This window comes from Mustela lutreola, chromosome 3 (genome assembly GCF_030435805.1).
Source record: "Mustela lutreola isolate mMusLut2 chromosome 3, mMusLut2.pri, whole genome shotgun sequence".
In the NCBI taxonomy this organism is placed as follows: domain Eukaryota; kingdom Metazoa; phylum Chordata; class Mammalia; order Carnivora; family Mustelidae; genus Mustela; species Mustela lutreola.
The window spans coordinates 187,455,493-187,474,560 of NC_081292.1; the positions used below are offsets into that span (position 1 = coordinate 187,455,493).

A 19,068-nucleotide genomic window follows, 5' to 3' on the forward strand; every position below is an offset into this window, starting at 1 on the left:
CAGGCAATTGCAAAGAGAAACAATTAAAAAGTAGTTATAATAATTGCATGAAACACACAGAACAGTTCTTGTTCTACTTTCCACTCTCACAAACTAAGCCCTTTTCTATCTCACCGCTCACCGTTCCCCATGCACTCCAACTTAGAGAGTTGTTTCTTTGGTGGTTTGGGGTTGTGTTGGGGAAGGTGACCACCCGTCCCACCATTTATTCAATCCAGCTCACCTTCTTCCTGTTCTGTGGACAAAGCCATCTCGTTCTTGCCCAGGGTCTTTGTGCTGCTATGGCTTCCTCCTGGACGTCTGCAGTCTTCAAGGAGGAAAAGTAAAATTTCTGCATTGATTATTGCTGGAACATATTCCCTCCAATGCTTTAGAACACAGGAACTCTTTCTTGTCTTCTCATTTCCTGTGACACACGATCAGTCTGCCTCCACCTTCTGTCCTCTCCAACCCTCATCAACTTCCCCTACGGCAGTAGCCACAGTTAAAATACATTTGCCTTAAACTAATGAACTTTATGTCTCAGGGCCTCTCATTTGTATGTCACTTCCAAGGCCTTGAGAGAGAGCGGAGGAATTATTTTCATTGGAGTGAATTTTTGTAAACTTGGAGAAAAAAATAAGATGCTTTAGCATCAATGAATCCATCTGTTTCCACTCTAACATCCCACTTGTGATATTTTTCTCTTGTTTAAGATGTATTACAGGGGCCGCTGGTATTTGGGGGATCCTATTGAGGGCAAGGTGAGTTGAGAATATATTTAGTCTGGGTAAAGTGGGCTCTGTTTACATGGTTCACAGTCATTTCTGTGTATAATTAAGTTCTTGCTAGCCTCTCTGGTGTACTGTGTTCGCTGCATCCGCTTGTTGACTCACCAAGGATCTTAACAGTAAAGTGAAAAGGTAGAGGTTTTATTTCTATATGAATGTGTCCTATGGCACCAAGAATTGAAAGAACGTGCAGCATGGAAGAGGAAAAAAGTCTGAAATGTGAGACTTTATTTTTTTTTAAGATTTTATTTGTTTATTTGACAGAGAGAGAGCAATCACAATAGGCAGAGGGGCAGGCAGAGACAGAGAGGGAAGCAGGCTCCCTGCTGAGCAGAGAGCCCAATGCTAGGCTCAATCCCAGGACCCCAAGACCATGACCTGGGCCAAAGGCAGAGGCTTAACCCACTGAGCCACCCAGGGACCCCAGAAATGTGTGACTTGGGAAGCACATCTGTGGACGATCCTTCCAATAATCAAACCTATAAAATTGGGAGCAAAAGATTCCATTCTTATGGCTGACAAGCCAAAACAGAAACATCCTCCTCTCAAGAATCAATTCAATAATGCAACATTTACTATTATTAATTACTATTAAACACTCTTTGTGTTTTGTCTCTTTTTTTATTTCACATGAAATAGAATTCATCAGAAACCCTGTCCTGAACACCAACTTATAGCAGGAACTGAAAAGAGAGAAATGCCTGTTTGTGAAAGCATATGTTTTGTGCCTTATAATATGCATGTTGCAAGGCTGAAATAAACTTTTCTCAAATATCAGTAAGAACGAACAAATGTCAATTTGACTGTGATAGAGAAAACCTAAATTATCTATTCCCTTTATAAAAAATAAGGTTAAAAATTCATCATGTGACGAGGTTATCAAAGACTCAGTAGCCAAAAATACAGGCCAAAAGAAGTGTTATGAACAGCTATTTAATAAATACATTGTATTTCTTCCTGGACTTTGTGGTGTTTTTTCATGTTTTAAAAATTTGTGACTTATTATAATTTTTTCTCATTCAAAATGATTTTGAACTTTTATGCTTAACTTTATTCATAATTCTGTATTTCTTTTCTTAAGGAAAGACTGCAAAATGATACAAGCTTCAAGCCCTAAAAAACTGAAACCTGCCCCAAATATTTACAAACATTTACATAGAGTTTTGGGGTCTTGAGTAAAGAATAGAAATAATACTGGATCAGTAAAGTATAGTACAGCAGATAACAGAATTGAAGATAAAAAACCTATATAGTAGTTCTTAATGAGGTATGGGCAATTTTGCCTCCCAGGGGACATTTGACCATATTTGGAGACATGTTCAATTGTCGTAACTGGAAAGAATGTTACTGGCATCTAATAGATAAAGGTCGAGGATGTTGTTATAATACACAAGACAGTCCTTCAAAGCTCTCCAAATTATCTGAATTTGTCCAAAAATTATCTGGTCCAAAATGTCAACAGTGGCAAGGCTGAGAAACCCTGACCTATACTAAGAATGTCAGACAGAAGATGAACTTGCACTTATTAGATCAGTGCTGAGGCAAGGAAATAGCCATTCTGATGTGGATCCGTATGAACCAAAATGAGCGTGTGGACTCTCCCGGCTTGTCGAAGCAGATGACGTAGATCTGGAGTGATGGCAGGAGACAACTAGGCCAGAATTAGGAAATCTATTTCTCTGGTTTCATGGCTACAATTTTCGCTGGCCATCATGCCTCTCTATCATTTGTTGTTACAACATCTTTATCTTTCTAAGCCTCAAGCTTCTCACCTGTAACAAGGAAATCATAATCCTTTATAGAGTTACGATACATTATTTTTAAGTGGGTAGTGCCCCTTCCTTCTAGGGTGCACAATTTTGTGTTAGGACGGGAGTGATATGTGAGGCATGAACAGACGTCTCCTTTCTATCTTACACTTCTGCTCACTTTTAACCCTTAAGACCAACAGAGCCAGATGATGTCAGTGGGAAAATCAGAAAACCTAGAGTGAAGTCTTAACTTCTAAGTTTTAAAAAAGTCAGGCTGGATGTAAAATATTTAGAAGATTACCTACTTAGGGATGTGTTTTGTTTTGCTTTGCTTTTTGCCTACTTTGTCCATCAGAGAAGAGCTTCCAAACCAGAGGGAAAAAGAGAAACCAAACTACTAAGAGACAGACATGCTGGTCTGAAAAGTCCTGGGTCATCTTCTCCTTCAGGTCAAGTGTGTGATAATGGAGCAAGGAGATGTAGAGAGAAGAACAGACCTCTAAATGAGGTTGATAATCCAAGAGGAAAGAAGAATGACTTACTGTCTCCCTGAAACTCCTAGAAGCTAGAGCTTCTCACACATGCCACCATGTCACAGAGCAAGAGAGCAACGATGGCCACAGGGACAGCTGGACAACCTGAGGTAGGCCCAGTGACTTATTCATAGCCCAGAGGAGTACTTGAGAGAGGCTGTCCATTTCCAGTGTCCACGAGGAAAGCACCACAATTAACAGAGAGAATGACAGAGAGAGAGAGCTGGTGGGTGTCGCCCAGATCCAAGGAAGAGATACCAAATGGAGAGAGGCTTCAGCCCTCTCTCTCAGCAGCAAATGTGGCGTAGGCTGTTTCAGCCCATGTCATCGTGAAGGAACTTGCCACCTGAGAACTGCACAGAGCTGCTGTACAATTCACTAGAGGTCTGAAGAGAACTGATTAACACCCATCCCCCAGTAGCCTCTGGAATCGCCATGATATAAAAATCAAATTCAGACAGAAAGGAGAGAGGGAGGTAAAATCCTAAGTTAAACTGAGTTCTAACCTCAAATGCCTAAGAGAAATCCCAGAAATGATTGAAATTGCCTGGACATAGCTAGATCACAATTTCTTTTTTTTTTTTTTTTTTTTTTTTAATTTTTTTATTTTTTATAAACATATATTTTTATCCCCAGGGGTACAGGTCTGTGAATCACCAGGTTTACACACTTCACAGCACTCACCAAATCACATGCCCTCCCCAATGTCCATAATCCCAACCCCTTCTCCCAAACCCCCTCCCCCCGGCAACCCTCAGTTTGTTTTGTGAGATTAAGAGTCACTTATGGTTTGTCTCCCTCCCAATCCCATCTTGTTTCATTTATTCTTCTTCTACCCACTTAAGCCTCCATGTTGCATCACCACTTCCTCATATCAGGGAGATCATATGATAGTTGTCTTTCTCTGCTTGACTTATTTCGCTAAGCATGATACGCTCTAGTTCCATCCATGTTGTTGCAAATGGCAAGATTTCATTTCTTTTGATGGCTGCATAGTATTCCATTGTGTATATATACCACATCTTCTTGATCCATTCTAGATCACAATTTCTAAGTGTGGTTTTATGATTGCACTTATGGGTGTATGGCTTATGAAAAATCACACACACACTACACACACACACACACACACACACACACACATAGTTTCTGTACTTCTCGACAAATCTTCTGTATTGTCTTGATGAAGTTTCAACATTAGGAGAAGGAAAGGGTAAGTGAATTGGGGGAAATCGGAGGGGAAGACAAACTATGAGAGATTGTGGACTCTGAGAACAAATTGAGGGTTTTGGAGGGAAGAGGGGTTGGGGCGATGGGTGAGCCTGGTGGTGGGTGTTAAGGAGGGCATGTATGGCATGGAGCACTGGGTGTAGTACACAAACAATGAATCTTGGAACACTGAGAAAATAAAATAAAATTTAAAAATATTCCACACCCACAAAAATAAAAACAAAAATAAATGCAACCCAGCAACAAAAATCTCTAGGTATTTTTTTAAAGAAATGTGTGTAAATCAAATAGAGAAGAATACTGTTTTTAGAGAACTTTTTGGTCCTTAGAGAGTGTAGAAGAGAGAATCAATACCGTCGTCCCCAGAAGACAGACTGACGTGGGTAGCCACTGATAGATTAAACTTGAAGAGCAAAGTGTGGGGCTTTTCCAAGAGCCATCTGTCCTGTTTAAAGCTTGAATAAATATTTGTTGAGCAACACACTAGCCTGTAAAGGCATCATACTAGTCATGGAACACAAAGCAAAATAAGAATATTCCTTGACTCCAAAAAGCACATAAGGACTTCTCCCTGTTTACCTGTAGCATAGCACCTAAAGAAATAAAAGTCACATCTTATATGGATTCTGATGAAAACAGCCTTGAACCTGAGAGACTTGAGCCAAACTGAGATCGAAATTGGAGATGATTTGGTCTCAAATAGCTCCAGTTACTGATAAGGCTAAAGCATTCAACACCGAGCTCCAGGCTATTTGGCATCTACTACCAATCCTAAATATAAAAAGGATAGCAAGTAATTTGGTCCTGATTGAGCAAGACCTATAGAAGAGTAGAGTTGAATGATGCTAGGCACTAGGCTTCTAAACAGAACACAATGTCCAAAGTCTTTGCATATTCCTAGAAAACATGTTTCACTTTAGTTTACATTATTTCTATTTAAATATAAGACCAATCAGATGTTTAAAAGTTAGCTTCTTTGGGGGGGGCCTCTCATAATAGAGGTATAATGAATGGAGGAATCATAGGATACACTCTTTGTACCTAAATTGTTGGCATAAAATACGTCTTTTTGCAGATGAAAGGCATCTCAAGCCTGTTGAAGTAAACTATATATACATAAACGCACGCCCAAATATAATTGTCATCCATCAATTTTCTGAGCTAGCGAGAAGCACAACAGCAAATGAAACAAAATACAGATGATCTCCCTGTGGTTTTCTCCAAATTATTCTTTTATCGATGCATTATTTCACACCATCAATCAACCCTGAAAATCCTAGGAAAGCAAACTAGATCTCCACGATTAAAGTCAAACGAAAATCCCAGGATGGCAAACCCTATCTCTTTGATTGGAACAAAACCAAAACGTTCCAAGAAGGAATTCACATGCTTAAAGGCTCCTGTGAAAGTAACATTAGGGAGGAGTTTCAGAGAAATGCTTAGAAATCCATTTGTGCCTGTCAATAACATCCCCCCTTTCGAGCTATTAATCCATTAGAGACTACCTGCTGAGTTGGTACAAAGCTGGACAATAGAGAAAGTACAACCATTGTGGGGGAGGGGGACGGAGAGAGGGAAGTAACAACTAAGTTTCTATTTGTTGTTATTGCTATCGTTTTCTTTGCTTTTGGGTAAAAAGTAGCAGTAAATGGATTTGCCATTGACAAAAGAGCTGGTGAGAGGCAATTTCAGCGATCTGTTAGGAAATGCTACTGTGGAGCATCTAGCTAATGAAAAGCATGTTGACAAACCTTTATGACCATTGCCATGTTATGCATGTAATGTTATTGAAAAGGGATAATAAATATTAAAGAGGTATAAAGAGTATTATTATCCTTATCATAAAGAGATAGATTTTCCTTACCATCATTTATGGAAGACTTTGTTCTGGTGCGCTAGCAAAAGCACTGAAATTGTTTAAAAAAAAAATAATTACACATGAAAGAATTTCTGGCTACCCCAATGAAGCAGTTCATAGCAAAGGTATGACGGATATTTTAAAACAGAGAGTAGCGAAAAAATGAAACTTTGATGTCATTTCAAATTAATAAGGACTTTCAAGATTGACTCTTGGATGGCAGTTCTTCTCTACCCTTGGAGGAAACTAAATGTGCCCCTAGCGTGAGCCTCCGCCTGCCTGGAAGCGGCACATTGTTAGAAAAGGACAATAGTGCCATCTACTGTCGAATTGCGGTATTACTCATATCAGAAAGAGAAGCTGATTTTTCCAAGTACTTTGATAGAAATCTTTGAAATATGTGGTAGTTAGTGTAAATTCTTTAAGCTGTGAAACACTATAAGGACGCTCTTTCTACATAAACAAGAGCTACACTGTATGCTTTTTCCACCATTATTTTCATATGCATTTATATCTTATTTAAAGCACTGTTTTACAAACCTTATAAAAAGTAAATTGAAAATAAACCTTTCAGGGCAGCAGTAAAGATTTCATGGATAATTTTGGACTAATTACCCCCTCCTCTTAAATTTATTTTTTCCATTAGTTTCCAGAGTCTTTTCTAAATCTAATTAGCAATGAAATTTTCCTTGTTAAATTTGGAGAAACTTGTTTGGCAGACAACTACGCAAAGCAAGATAGTTAAGAGAAGCACATAGATGTGTTTATAACTTTACTATATTGCTGCTAAACATTACCAATAATGAGTTTTAAATGGTAATTGTAAATCCGTTAATGCATTTTCTATATTAACTATCCTTTAGAAGAGAGAAGGTCTAAAGTCCCTGAATAAGTAAATCATACATATGGAATTTTAATTAAAAGGTGTAGAGATTAATTGCCTTTTTTATTATACAAGTCATGAAGGGCTCACATAGACCTAGAGGACAGCAAAAATTAGCCAGGCCTAGAAGAAAACAATCCATCTTAGTCAACAGATACTATTAAAAAAATATAAAATCTGACCTGAAGTAGCATACTATACTTGCTAAGCCTACTGATACCATAGTTGTTACAACTGCACAAGTAGTAAGAAAATTAGCTGATTGTCTTTAAGTCTATTGTAAAAATTTGAGATGAATAATACTCTGCCATATATTTTTTTAAATGCAGGATATTTCCACGGTGTAGAGTCGGCTATGGTGAAAGATGGGTACATTCCCACGTGTCCCTGCTGAAGTGAATTTGACCATGGTCACAATCTTACCTGCCAATTAAAGAGCACGACTATGCTCTTTACTTATTCCAGTCCTCTTTGTCAGTCCTGGACCATCATATACACCAAAAGAAGTCACGATTATGAAAGTTCAGAAACTTACTTACTATGGTATAGAAAATCCAGTGGAGAATGGGAGGTGTAAGTCATTAACTACGTAGGGATATTGCTGCTATACAGCAGAAAACCCTGCTTTTGCTACCTGAAGACACATTTGACTTGGATATTCTAGGAGTTATATAATCTCTTCAACCATTTCCATAATTTTAGACCAGTTTTTACCTTGCTTGGGGATCCCCAAAGTCTACTTTCTCCTGTCATTTCACTCTGACTTCACGGACGTCAACCCAAACCATTACTCAGAAATCCTGGGGTGTTGAAGACCAAAATTTATTCCCTGTGGGTTTTCTTAAGACTCTCCTGGCCCACCAGTCACAGAGGTCAATTCTAATTAGTGTGTGGAGTTAATAGCTTCATTTCTTCCCTCAATCTCATTTTTCTGTTCACATTTTTGATCTTTCAAATTTCTTTCTGTGGTCACATGGATCTGTCCTAAACTATAATAGAAACTAACTAGAAAGCCCTTGTATTTTTTTGTTTCCTATCCAGTCAGTTTTTATTCACTACAAACTTAGGTGTAGCTTAATCTTGGTTCACTCACTGGTTGTGAGTATCTGCAGGGTTATCCACTAGTTTAAAACAAATCTCATCTCAATAAAATCAAATGGAGGCAGCAGGCTTAGTTCAAACAATGGGTTCTAACTGAGTCCTTTTAAGTTTATCACTTGCTCCCAAGATAAGCCTATTAGCTCCAGAAAGCAATGAAGGAAAGCTGCCTCAAAAACTGGGCAACAAAGAATCAGACAGCTATGAGTAGAGAGGAATCTTCCAGATCTTGGGACAGAAGAAAATTCTATGTTTACAGGCATAGTAAGAGCCTAGTGAAGCAAAAGCTTTTGGAGTTGGAAATGGTATCTTAAGAGTTATGTTCTCCAGAGGCAAAGGAAACAAAAGCGAAAATGAACTTTTGGGACTTCATTAAGATCAAAAACTTCTGCACAGCAAAGGAAACAGTCAACAAAACAAAGAGGCAACCCATGGAATGGGAGAACATATTCGCAAATGACGCTACAAACAAAGGGTTGGTATCCAAGATCTATAAAGAACTCCTCAAACTCAACACACACAAAACAGATAATCAAGTCAAAAAATGGGTAGAAGACATGAACAGACACTTCTCCAAAGACATACATTTGACTAACAGATACATGAAAAAAATGTTCATCATCATTAGCCATCAGGGAGATTCAAATCAAAACCACATTGAGATAACCACCTTACACCAGTTAGAATGGCCAAAATCAACAAGACAGTAAACAACATGTGTTGGAGAGGATGTGGAGAAAGGGGAACCTTCTTACACTGTTGGTGGGAATGCGAGTTAGTGCAGCCATTTTGGAAAACTGTGTGGAAATTCCTCAAAAAATTAAAAATAGAGCTATCCTATGACCCTTTAATTGCACTACTGGGTATTTACCCCAAAGATACAGATGTGGTGAAAAGAAGGGCCATCGGTATCCCAATGTTCATAGCAGCAATGGGCACAGTCGCCAGACTGTGGAAAGAACTGAGATGACCTTCAACGGACCAATGGATAAATAAGGTATGATCCATATACAGTATGGAGTGTTATGCCTCCATCATAAAGGATGAATACCCAACTTTTATATTTACATGGACAGGACCGGAGGAGATTATGCAGAGTGAAATAAGTCAAGCAGAGAGATTCAATTTTCATATGGTTTCATCTATGTGGAGCATAAGGAATAACACGGAGGACACTGGGAGCTGGAGAGAAGAAGTGAGTTGGGGGAAATTGGAGGGGGAGACAAGCCCTGGGAGACTGTGGACTCTGAAAAAGAAACTGAGGGTTTTGGAGAGGAGAAGGGTGGGGGTTAGCTGAGAAGACTCAACAGTAAGGGGTTAGCCATCTAGGCAAGTCATCATTTGATATCATGTAACAGGGTGCCCGTAAGTGAGACCCAGTGATAAGAATCCTGAGCCCAAGTTAAGAGTCCCAGACAAGAGTGACCAAAATTCATGTGGTTATTTGTCAAAGTTGTAGAATCTCAGCAGCAAGAAAATCCTGATTTAAATGACATTGTTTATAACTATATTTAGTCTCATCTCTGAAGACTTTCAACAGTTATTAATTTTCTGAAGCATAGACGGACCTCAGAGTAAAAACAGCCTACATCCTCCTAAATGAAATTGCACACAATTGGGCACGTGATGAAAAATGGAAACGTTTGGAGTGGAGATAAATGTTTCCATAAAAGGGAGAGGCTATGGAGGGCTGAAATCTCCAACAGGAGGGTCTTTGGAGGGCTACAACCGGGAAGCAGTTGAACACATTCATGAAGAACTCAGTCTGATACAGCTTGCTGGACCACTGGAGGACAGGGCAACTAGGAAAATAAGCAAGCTGCTCTGGGAATACTAAAATAGTGTTTTCATGGTTTAGCTCAAAGGCGCTTCTCTGCTTTATTTACAGCTTTGTTTTGTAAGAGTCAAATATCTCCTTTTGGAAGTCATAACTCATGCTAGCCTTACAAGCTCACCATGATGCTCACCTTCCAAAGGAGGGTGCTTTGAGTCTTCCCATATGGGAAGCTGTTTAATCCTAAGGCATAACAAAATGGTCCTGGGGGAGGGCGCCTGGGTGGCTCAGTGGGTAAGCCGCTGCCTTTGGCTCAGGTCATGATCTCAGAGTCCTGGGATCAAGTCCCGCATCGGGCTCTCTGCTCAGCAGAGAGCCTGCTTCCCTCTCTCTCTGCCTGCCTCTCCATCTACTTGTGATTTCTCTCTGTCAAATAAATAAATAAAAATCTTTATAAAAAAAAATGGTCCTGAGGGAAAGGATGAAACGGAGAGGGAATCACAAATTTCTGAATCCCCACTGTAGTAAGACTTAAACATTCACTAAACTGTACATTTCTTGAGAACAAGAAACTTACCTTCTTTATTCATGAAATCCGGACACTTTTTGCCTCGGAGTAAAAGGCGTGCAAAGGTGTAAATTCTATAGATGATTTCTGTTTATACTTTAGAATGTTCTTTCATTAAAATGTTAACTTTTGAAAAATAATTACTTAAAGTCCAAACCAAGTGAAATGTTTACCTTCTCAAATTCTTTTTTTTTTTTTAAGATTTTATTTATTTTTTGACAGAGAGAGAGAGAGCAAGGGAACATAGGCAGGGGGAGTGGGTGAGGGAGAAGCAGGCTTCCCACCGAGCAAGGGGCCTGATGCAGGAATCGATCCCAGGACCCTGGGATCATGACCTGAGCCGAAGGCAGACTCTTAATGACTGAGCCGCCCAGGTGTCCCTATCTCCTCAAATTCTTAAAATTACAAAAAAAAAAAAAAAAGACTATTTGTCAACTTTGAGCACATTCCAAATCTGTTTTATAAATTAGAAAACAAATGAAGAAATTAAATCTACTCAGTTTCATTGATAGCCCTAAGAAAAATAAATGTTACTTTTTTATTCTAGTAAAACTATAATATTTTCATGGAAAATAAATTAGATATTAGAAATATTTTGAAAATTAGATGTAGGAAACATTTCTATATGTCCCTCTAAAATGTATTTAACAAATCTGTACTATAACAATAGCCAAGGATTAAAATTTGAAAACTTAAACTTAAGTAACATCTCTACAGGAAAATATTTTCCACAGAGAGAATCTTTTACTGCATTGTGGGCATGCAGAAATTATACAGACAGCATAGAAAGCAGTTTCTGTTACTGTCACTATAAATCATAACATTTATTTCCAGGAAAAGAAAAATTCATGGGTAGCAAATTATTTCAAGTTGCATATGTAATTACCAATTTTACTTTAATTCTGAATTACACCATTTGCAGATCCTAAGCACCCCCTTGTGGTCATAAATAAATATTTCTCATCAAGGTTCTTTTATACGGGAGAGAATACTTTTAAGGTTTAAATGCCTTGCTTTGAACTAATTGATATTTAAATTGCATTCAAATAAAATATTTATTTCTATGTAACTATGGGGCATAACACATGCATTCCAGTATATATGGATATGTGTACAGATATATGTATATATCCCAATATATATCTATAGACATGTATATATTCAGTATAATATATACATGCAAGTAAATCTCAAAAAATCATTTAGGTCATATAAATGTCCTTAAAATGTGTGGTAGCCTCAAAAACATCTTCCAAGAATATCTTCTCTCTCTTCTACTACTTACAAAATTACATAGAGGCTTTTCATCTCGTTAGCCATGATCTCAGAGTGGCTCTCACTTTTGATTGCCTATTAGAATCGCCAGGGGATAATAACAACAATAATAATGTTGGTAATAATAACAATCATAATAAATAATATTTAAGAATAATAATAATACCATTCTCAGGCATCCCACAGAACATTACATCAAAATAGCAGGATAAGCTGCAGGAATCCATAGCTTCTTTAAGTGACTCCAATACACCCAGTGTTTCAAACCTCTGATTTAAAAGGCATCATAAGGATTCTTCAGTTGGGAAATAATATATAAAATAGAGACAAGAGATGAGTTTCCATTACCTGGACGTGTGAGAATGGTAAAAAACTGTCTGATCATTCAACACGACATGTTCTCCTCAGGCACTATCACTACAAAAACAGAGACAGGTGCTTCCTCTCCTAGAGACTTTGGGATTATTTTACAAATGCAACAGTTTCACTCAGTTTAAAAAAAAATTATTGTGCAAAATGAATATCCTAGAGAAAGAGATGGGGAAGGACTACATTTTCTTGGGAAAATCACTACCTGACTTGTACAAAGTCTGTTACCTTATTTAACTGTATATGGACAGGTGTTTATTTTTAAGGTTCATAGGTAATAGTCTGTAGTGTGAAACATTTAAAAATAATTAGCATTTGTACCTTGGATGTTTCGAGGTGTTATGTGAACTTTGGGGCCATGTGTGAATGCCAAGCTTTTGTAATGAAAAGACTGGTTTTACTGCCAGTAGACATCTAAAAACACTCTGCAGTTCATATTAATAAGACTGAATGTAATTGAATGTCAGCAAATATGGTGATTTATAAAGTACTTTGCACCGTGTATATAATGAAAACCCTTGGCATTGAATCCTAATATTTGATGAAACATGATAGTGGCTTTATTTCCAATAGCCAACTTGACCTAGAACCTTCTATCATTTTTATAGTGAACTGCTTTACCCTGTTTCTACCTTTGACTCAAGTTTTCATGTATAATTAAAGAAAAGTGGTACAATTTGAATTTAGCATTTCCCCTTTCTTTGTCTATTTGATATATTTTCAAGACAATGAAATGAATACTTTATCAAATATATCAGAATTATATAAAGGTCTCAATGTAAACTCCTTGAAACCAGATATCAGGGAAACTGACATTTATCCCATTATACGGACCTTGCTGAAACTATTTTTTGGAACTTGTCATTTTTGAATATCTGTTTCTGTGGCAAACCCTTGTTTTGGGTGATAGATTTGAATTTTTCTTTTTAAAGATTTTATTTATTTGGACACAGAGAGAGATCACAAGTAGGCAGAGAGGTAGGCAGAGACAGAGAGGGGGCAAGCAGGCCCCCCGCTGAGCAGAGAGCCCGGATGCGGGGCTTGATCCCACAACCCTGAGATCAATACCTGAGCTGAAGACAGAGGCTTTAACGCACTGAGCCACCCAGGTGCCCCTAGATTTGAATTTTTTAAACAACATTAAAAAGTATGTGCAGCCAAGACTAATGCATAATTGGGTTAAGCTGGGTATGGAACAAATTTAAACGAAACAAAACAACATGAAATAAGGTGTGTGGGACTATAACTCAGCAAGCATGATAGAGACATTGTGGGAGTTGCAAATTAACACTAAAAGGCTGTTTTGAAACCCTCCATACACCACCAGAGACATTTCCCAAATAATTTGAGTAATTTCAGCATTTTGGGACTATGTATAAAGTCCCACAAGTCTACTGCTTCTTTAAAGGTAGTAGGTGTGCTCTGTTGGTATAGATTTCTTTTATAATTGAAACTGAATTATACAGACACATGCACACACGTTCAGAATTATATATATAGCATGACCACGGAGCCCAACTAATTTTCACCAAACTGAACACATCCATGTAACCTATACTGAAATTAACAAAGAGAACCTTACTATGTTAGTAGAGTATTTTTTTTAAAGATTTTATTTATTTTTTTTTATTTGATGCGGGATGGGGGAAACACAAGCAGGGGGAGTAGGTGTGGGAGAAGCAGGCTCCCCGCTGAGCAGGGAGCCTAATGCGGGACTTGATTCCAGGACCCTGGGATGCTGACCCCTGCGGACGGCAGACAGATGCTTAACGACTGAGCCACCCAGGCGCCTGTTAGTAGAGTTTTTTTGTTTTGTTTTGTTTTGTTTTTGTTTTTGTTTTATTTGACAGAGAGAAATCACAAGTAGGCAGAGAGGCAGGCAGAGAGAGAGGAGGAAGCAGGCTTCCCCAGCGGAGGAGAGCCCGACATGGGGCTCGATCCCAGGACCCGGGGATCACGTCCTGAGCCGAAGGCAGAGGCTTTAACCCACTGAGCCACCCAGGCACCCCTGTTAGTAGAGTTTTTAAAGCAATCTCAATGCTTTATATTCACACGTTTTTAAAAAATAATGTAAAAGAAAAATGCTGCATCCAATTACAACAAAAACCGGAAAGGAGTACTATTTTCAATGTAAAAAGCAAGCCCATCATTCATTTCAATGCATTAAAATAAAACACTTAATGGGAATCTTTGACTGCTTGCATACTTCATAAATACCTTGGTACTTAAACATGCCTTAAGAAGAAAACTGAGACAGAACAAGCATTGCTAATATTTGATAAGATTTCTAGCATTTTCCCATAGTTTAAAATGTGAAATTCAAATTTCAAACAATAATTTCCTAAGTAATTTTGATACTGTCTGAGTGTATATTTTATTGATTTTAATGTCAAAAAACAGGCTCCCCAAAATCTCATCGCAAACATCAACGTGCGTCCTGTCTTCCACCGGACGTCGTTAAAAGTCTATCCTGGCTCCGGGTTGGGCGGCTCTAACTGGTTCATGGTCCGTGGGGACATACTAGGTCTTGAATCAAGCTTTCAAGAGCGAGAGTGTAGCCTCTTGTTATAGATACCACATGATATTTTCTCCTCTTTCCAGTTCTTCCAAATATTTTCCCCAATCCCTGGACATGCCATTCATTTTTTCACTCTTTCTTGCCTCCTTGGTTGGTTAAAAAAAAATAATAAATAAAATCTCATGTTACTCTTGATTGCCTGAATCTATACTGTCAGTGCCCAGGAATTCACTCAAAAATCTCTCCTGCCTTGGCCCATTCTCCTCCCATTCCCCACACCTGCATCTTCCCTAGGCCCCCTGGTGTCAGAAGCCCAGTGTTCTGCTCTGCCTTATTGCCCGCCTTAAGTTTTCAGTGTGATTCTGTGGAGTAAATGAAACTGTAATGTCAATGTCCTCGACCCATAGTGGTCAAAAAGCTCAATGACGCTGATGTTAAAAAAAAAAATCAATTCTGCTTGAATCAAACAAAACCCTGGGATATCTAAAACAACTGTGCTGGGGCTCCTGGGTGGCTCAGTGGGTTAAAGCCTCTGCCTTCGGCTCAGGTCATGATCTCAGGCCCTGGGATCAAGCCCCGCATCCTGGAGCCTGCTTCCCCTGCGTCCCCCCGCTACCTCGCCCCCTGCCTGCCTCTCTGCCTACTTGTGATCTCTCTCTGTCAAATAAATAAATAAAAATTTTAAATAAATAAATATATATATATATAAAATAAATAAAACAACTGTGCTGTAATACTTTTGTTCATCTTTAAGCAACATCAGCTGATACATTTTTTTTAAAGATTTTATTTATTTATTTGACAGAGAGATCACAAGTAGGCAGAGAGGCAGGCAGAGAGAGGAGGAATCAGGCTCCCTGTGGAGCAGAGAGCCCTATGTGGGGCTGGATGCGGGGACCCTGGGATCATGACCTGATCCAAAGGCAGAGGCTTTAACTCACTGAGCTACCCAGGTGCCCTAGTTGATACATTTTTGAAATATACTTATTTTTGTGTTTTGGTTAATAGGAGTTTCTTTTTTCCTTTTATACTAATTCTGCAAGATGATGGTGAAACAATGATTTCCAATATGAAGAGGGATCTGTGCTAACTTGTAAGGTTATAAAGCAAGAACAGAAAGCAAAACTATCAACTTAATTTTGACTGGATAGGGTGCTAATAGCTTCGAATTTATGGCTGAATTTTCAAATAATACAGGAATCTAACCTGTATAAACTTTCCCTTCAAATTAGGTTATTAGGTCAATTCAAGGACAGGAACATTCAAACCATGATAATATAAAATCTCAAGAACTGTCTTTTTTTTTTTTTTTTTAAGATTTTACTTATTTATTGACAGAAAGAGAGAAACCACAAGGGTGGAGAGGCGCAGAGGGAGAGAAGGAGCAGAGTCTTCACTGAGCAGGGAGCTTTATACAGGGCTCAATCCCAGGACCCAGGGATCATGACCTGAGCCTAAGGAAGACACTTAACTGACTGAGCCACTCAGGTGTCCCTCAAGAAAAGTCTTAAATGCTAAGTCTGGAGAATGAAAGAAAAGAAAATTTTATAGTAAGATAGATACATGGAATTATGTATTTTTCAGTAATTCGCTTATAATGGAATTTTCCAATCTGAAAATCGTATGATTGTTGATAACCTATAATGAATCCATCTATGATCAACTTATAGAGATATATAAATAATAATCAGAAAAATCAGTCAATTTGGAGGCTTTCTGAAAATCCAAGACAAATATGTGTATATCTTTACTAGATACGCCTGTGACTTACTTCATTTTCTCTCCAGTAATCTGTCCCTAATTATTAATTCTCTTTATAGTTATGAAACAACATTGACAAGTGAATATGTCAAAAACAATTAAATATTTCTTTATGCACTTCTGGTATGGCATAAAGAGCCCTGGTCTAGAACTGAAAACCTGGGATCTAATTTTGGCACCAGTGCTAATTAGCTTGTGATCTTGAACAGGTCAACTAAATTCTCTGACTTGTGGTATCTGATTCTGGGACATATCTTTGATGCTAAGGAGGAAGATTTCACGAGTCCCAAGAGCCATCTTAGAATCAAATCTCATTCTGACCTTAAACCCAGCTTTTGAAAACTAGGTTCTTAGATTAAGAATCTAAGAACTCTTAAGACTAAACATCTTATTCCCGCCGCTGGGAGAGGATTCTTGTCTCTCCGATGCTTCTACCTTGGTTCCCATTCAGGACTGGAGTTGCTCCAGGACTGGAAGACAGACTTACTGCCCCCAGCACTCTGCTGATACTTAGACTTTGTTCTGAATCCCCATGCCCACAACTACAGTCCCTTTCACACTGACTTCTGCCTAGGCTGCTGGCTAACTCTTCTTGCCCAAATCTTCTTGACACTGAAATTGCTCCATCTGCCTGGGCTCACGTGCTGCCAAGAGCCACTGCTCACCACATGGCCTGTCTGAGCACTGCAGGATCTCCAAGCCCCATCCAGGAATCAGCACAGGAAACAACACAGGGGTTGAGCTAACACTCACCTGGAGAGGATAGAGGGGGCGCTAGATGGTGGTCGTGGTCGGTCTGAGAGTGACAAACTGAAGAGCTGAAGAGACAACCACAGCAAGACAAACAGGTCAGGTGGAAAAAAAGTCGAGTTGAAATGCTTTCTTTACTGAACAGAATCACGCTGAAAAGTAGTAGATTAGGAAAACAAGTACAGTTTAGTTTAGACAATTGCCGGCAGATAGGACTCCTGAGATCATGGTAAAGAGAAGTTTATCTTCCCATAGTTCATACCACTTCTGCCTCTTGGCTAGAAGAGGATAATCACAAGCATTTTATCTTTTAGGAAGCGCTCCTTTCAACAGGTGGGAATATACCGACAGGAAAAACAGAAACAAATTGCAACACACCATTGAGGACTTACTTGTATTAATCTATATACTCACATTACTTCCTTTCCTTGAACTCCACTGCACACTCTGTCTGAATTTTACAAAAGCAAAGCTCAAAGAGAACAAATATAATAGAATGTGTAAAACAAACCAGTGTTAAACACCACGATTGCCTCTCCTCTGACCTCCCATTTCAGTAAACACTACCTCTTCAGTCACTTGTTATCATTTCTGGGTCATTTTTGAAACGTGCAACTGACTTTAATGATTCTTCATATATTTTTAGCAATACATTCTTAGAAATATACACTGGTCTGCACATAAAAGTATGGGTTCCTGGGCCTACGGAGTTAAATTTCCAACTGTGAACTAGAATTTACATTAGCAAACTAATCCAGTCATTCCCATTCCTGTGCCTGCTTTCTGCAGAGGCCACTGGAGACCCACTGTTGTATATTCAGTTTAATTTAGCCCCTCTGCCTCAAATGCTAGGGAGGCAAATGGTTTTGTTTGAGGAACCCACCACTTTAAAAAGCGAAGAGAGCATGGAAATACCTTTAAGTAGAGTACACCAGCGTTTCCTGCCAAGTCTTCTTCCCACCAACTCCAGCAACTCCAGCAACTCCAGAAGGTACTTACAGGCCTGGCCCCTGAGGCATTTGAACCTGCTATCCTAGACTTAAGCTCTCCCAGGAAAATGATCATTACCATTTGCAGAGAAGTATTAAAACAAATAACGTAGACAAGCAACTGTGCCAATTTACGTTACTTAGTTCAACTAAGCTTTCTTTTCTTTTTTGATTTGGAGATAACCCAAAGCTGGACAGTCAGTGGCCATGGCTGTTTAAATCTAAGAATAAAGATCACCTTTCTTTTTTTTTTTTTTTTAAGATTTTATTTATTTACCTGAGTGAGAGACAGTGAGAGAGAGCATGAACGAGGAGAAAGTCAGAGAGAGAAGCAGACTCTCCATGGAGCTGGGAGTCCGATGCGGGACTCGATCCCAGGACTCCAGGATCATGACCTGAGCCGAAGGCAGTCGTCCAACCAACTGAGCCACCCAGGCATCCCTAAAGATCACCTTTCAATTAAAATGCTTTCCTTTCAATTATGAAGAGACTGAGCTACATTGGCACAATGGTTTTAAAATAAAGGCAACACATTTTTAGAAATTAACCTGTGATATCTGAAAGTAAATGAAATCCCTCTTGAATACTGGGCATTATTTTTAGTATATGAAGTTTAAATTACTTTGGAAACTCAGTAAATATTTATTGAATATCTACTATTATTCAATAAATGGTACTTCAGATACAAATAGAATGGCAACAGATTCCATTGAAGAATGCATACTATTTCTCATCTCCCTTGGGTTAATGCGAGCTAATATATAAATATAGATTATGTATATTGTGTGTGTAGGTATATGTGCACATATGGACTGATCTGCCAATTGATTTTTCACCTGAAAGAAGTTTCTCTAGTCTTAACTATTTTTCAGTGTCTTGAAGCAGATCTTCACAATCTATGTAGTATTATGAGCAGTACATTTACAAAAATAACCATGTGT

General features: G+C 38.6%; 1 long non-coding RNA gene across 1 annotated transcript in view; it reads right to left on the minus strand.

Annotated features, from left to right (window-relative positions):
- LOC131827494 (uncharacterized) overlaps positions 1 to 17,546 on the minus strand; it is a 34,913-nt gene extending 17,367 nt beyond the window's left edge. The window contains exons 1-2 of the long non-coding RNA XR_009352036.1: positions 17,142 to 17,546; positions 224 to 307 (exon numbers count right to left, since the gene is read on the minus strand). This is a non-coding gene — a long non-coding RNA (uncharacterized LOC131827494). The remainder of the gene's footprint in view (positions 1 to 223; positions 308 to 17,141) is intronic.
- Between the last annotated feature and the right edge of the window lie 1,522 nt (positions 17,547 to 19,068).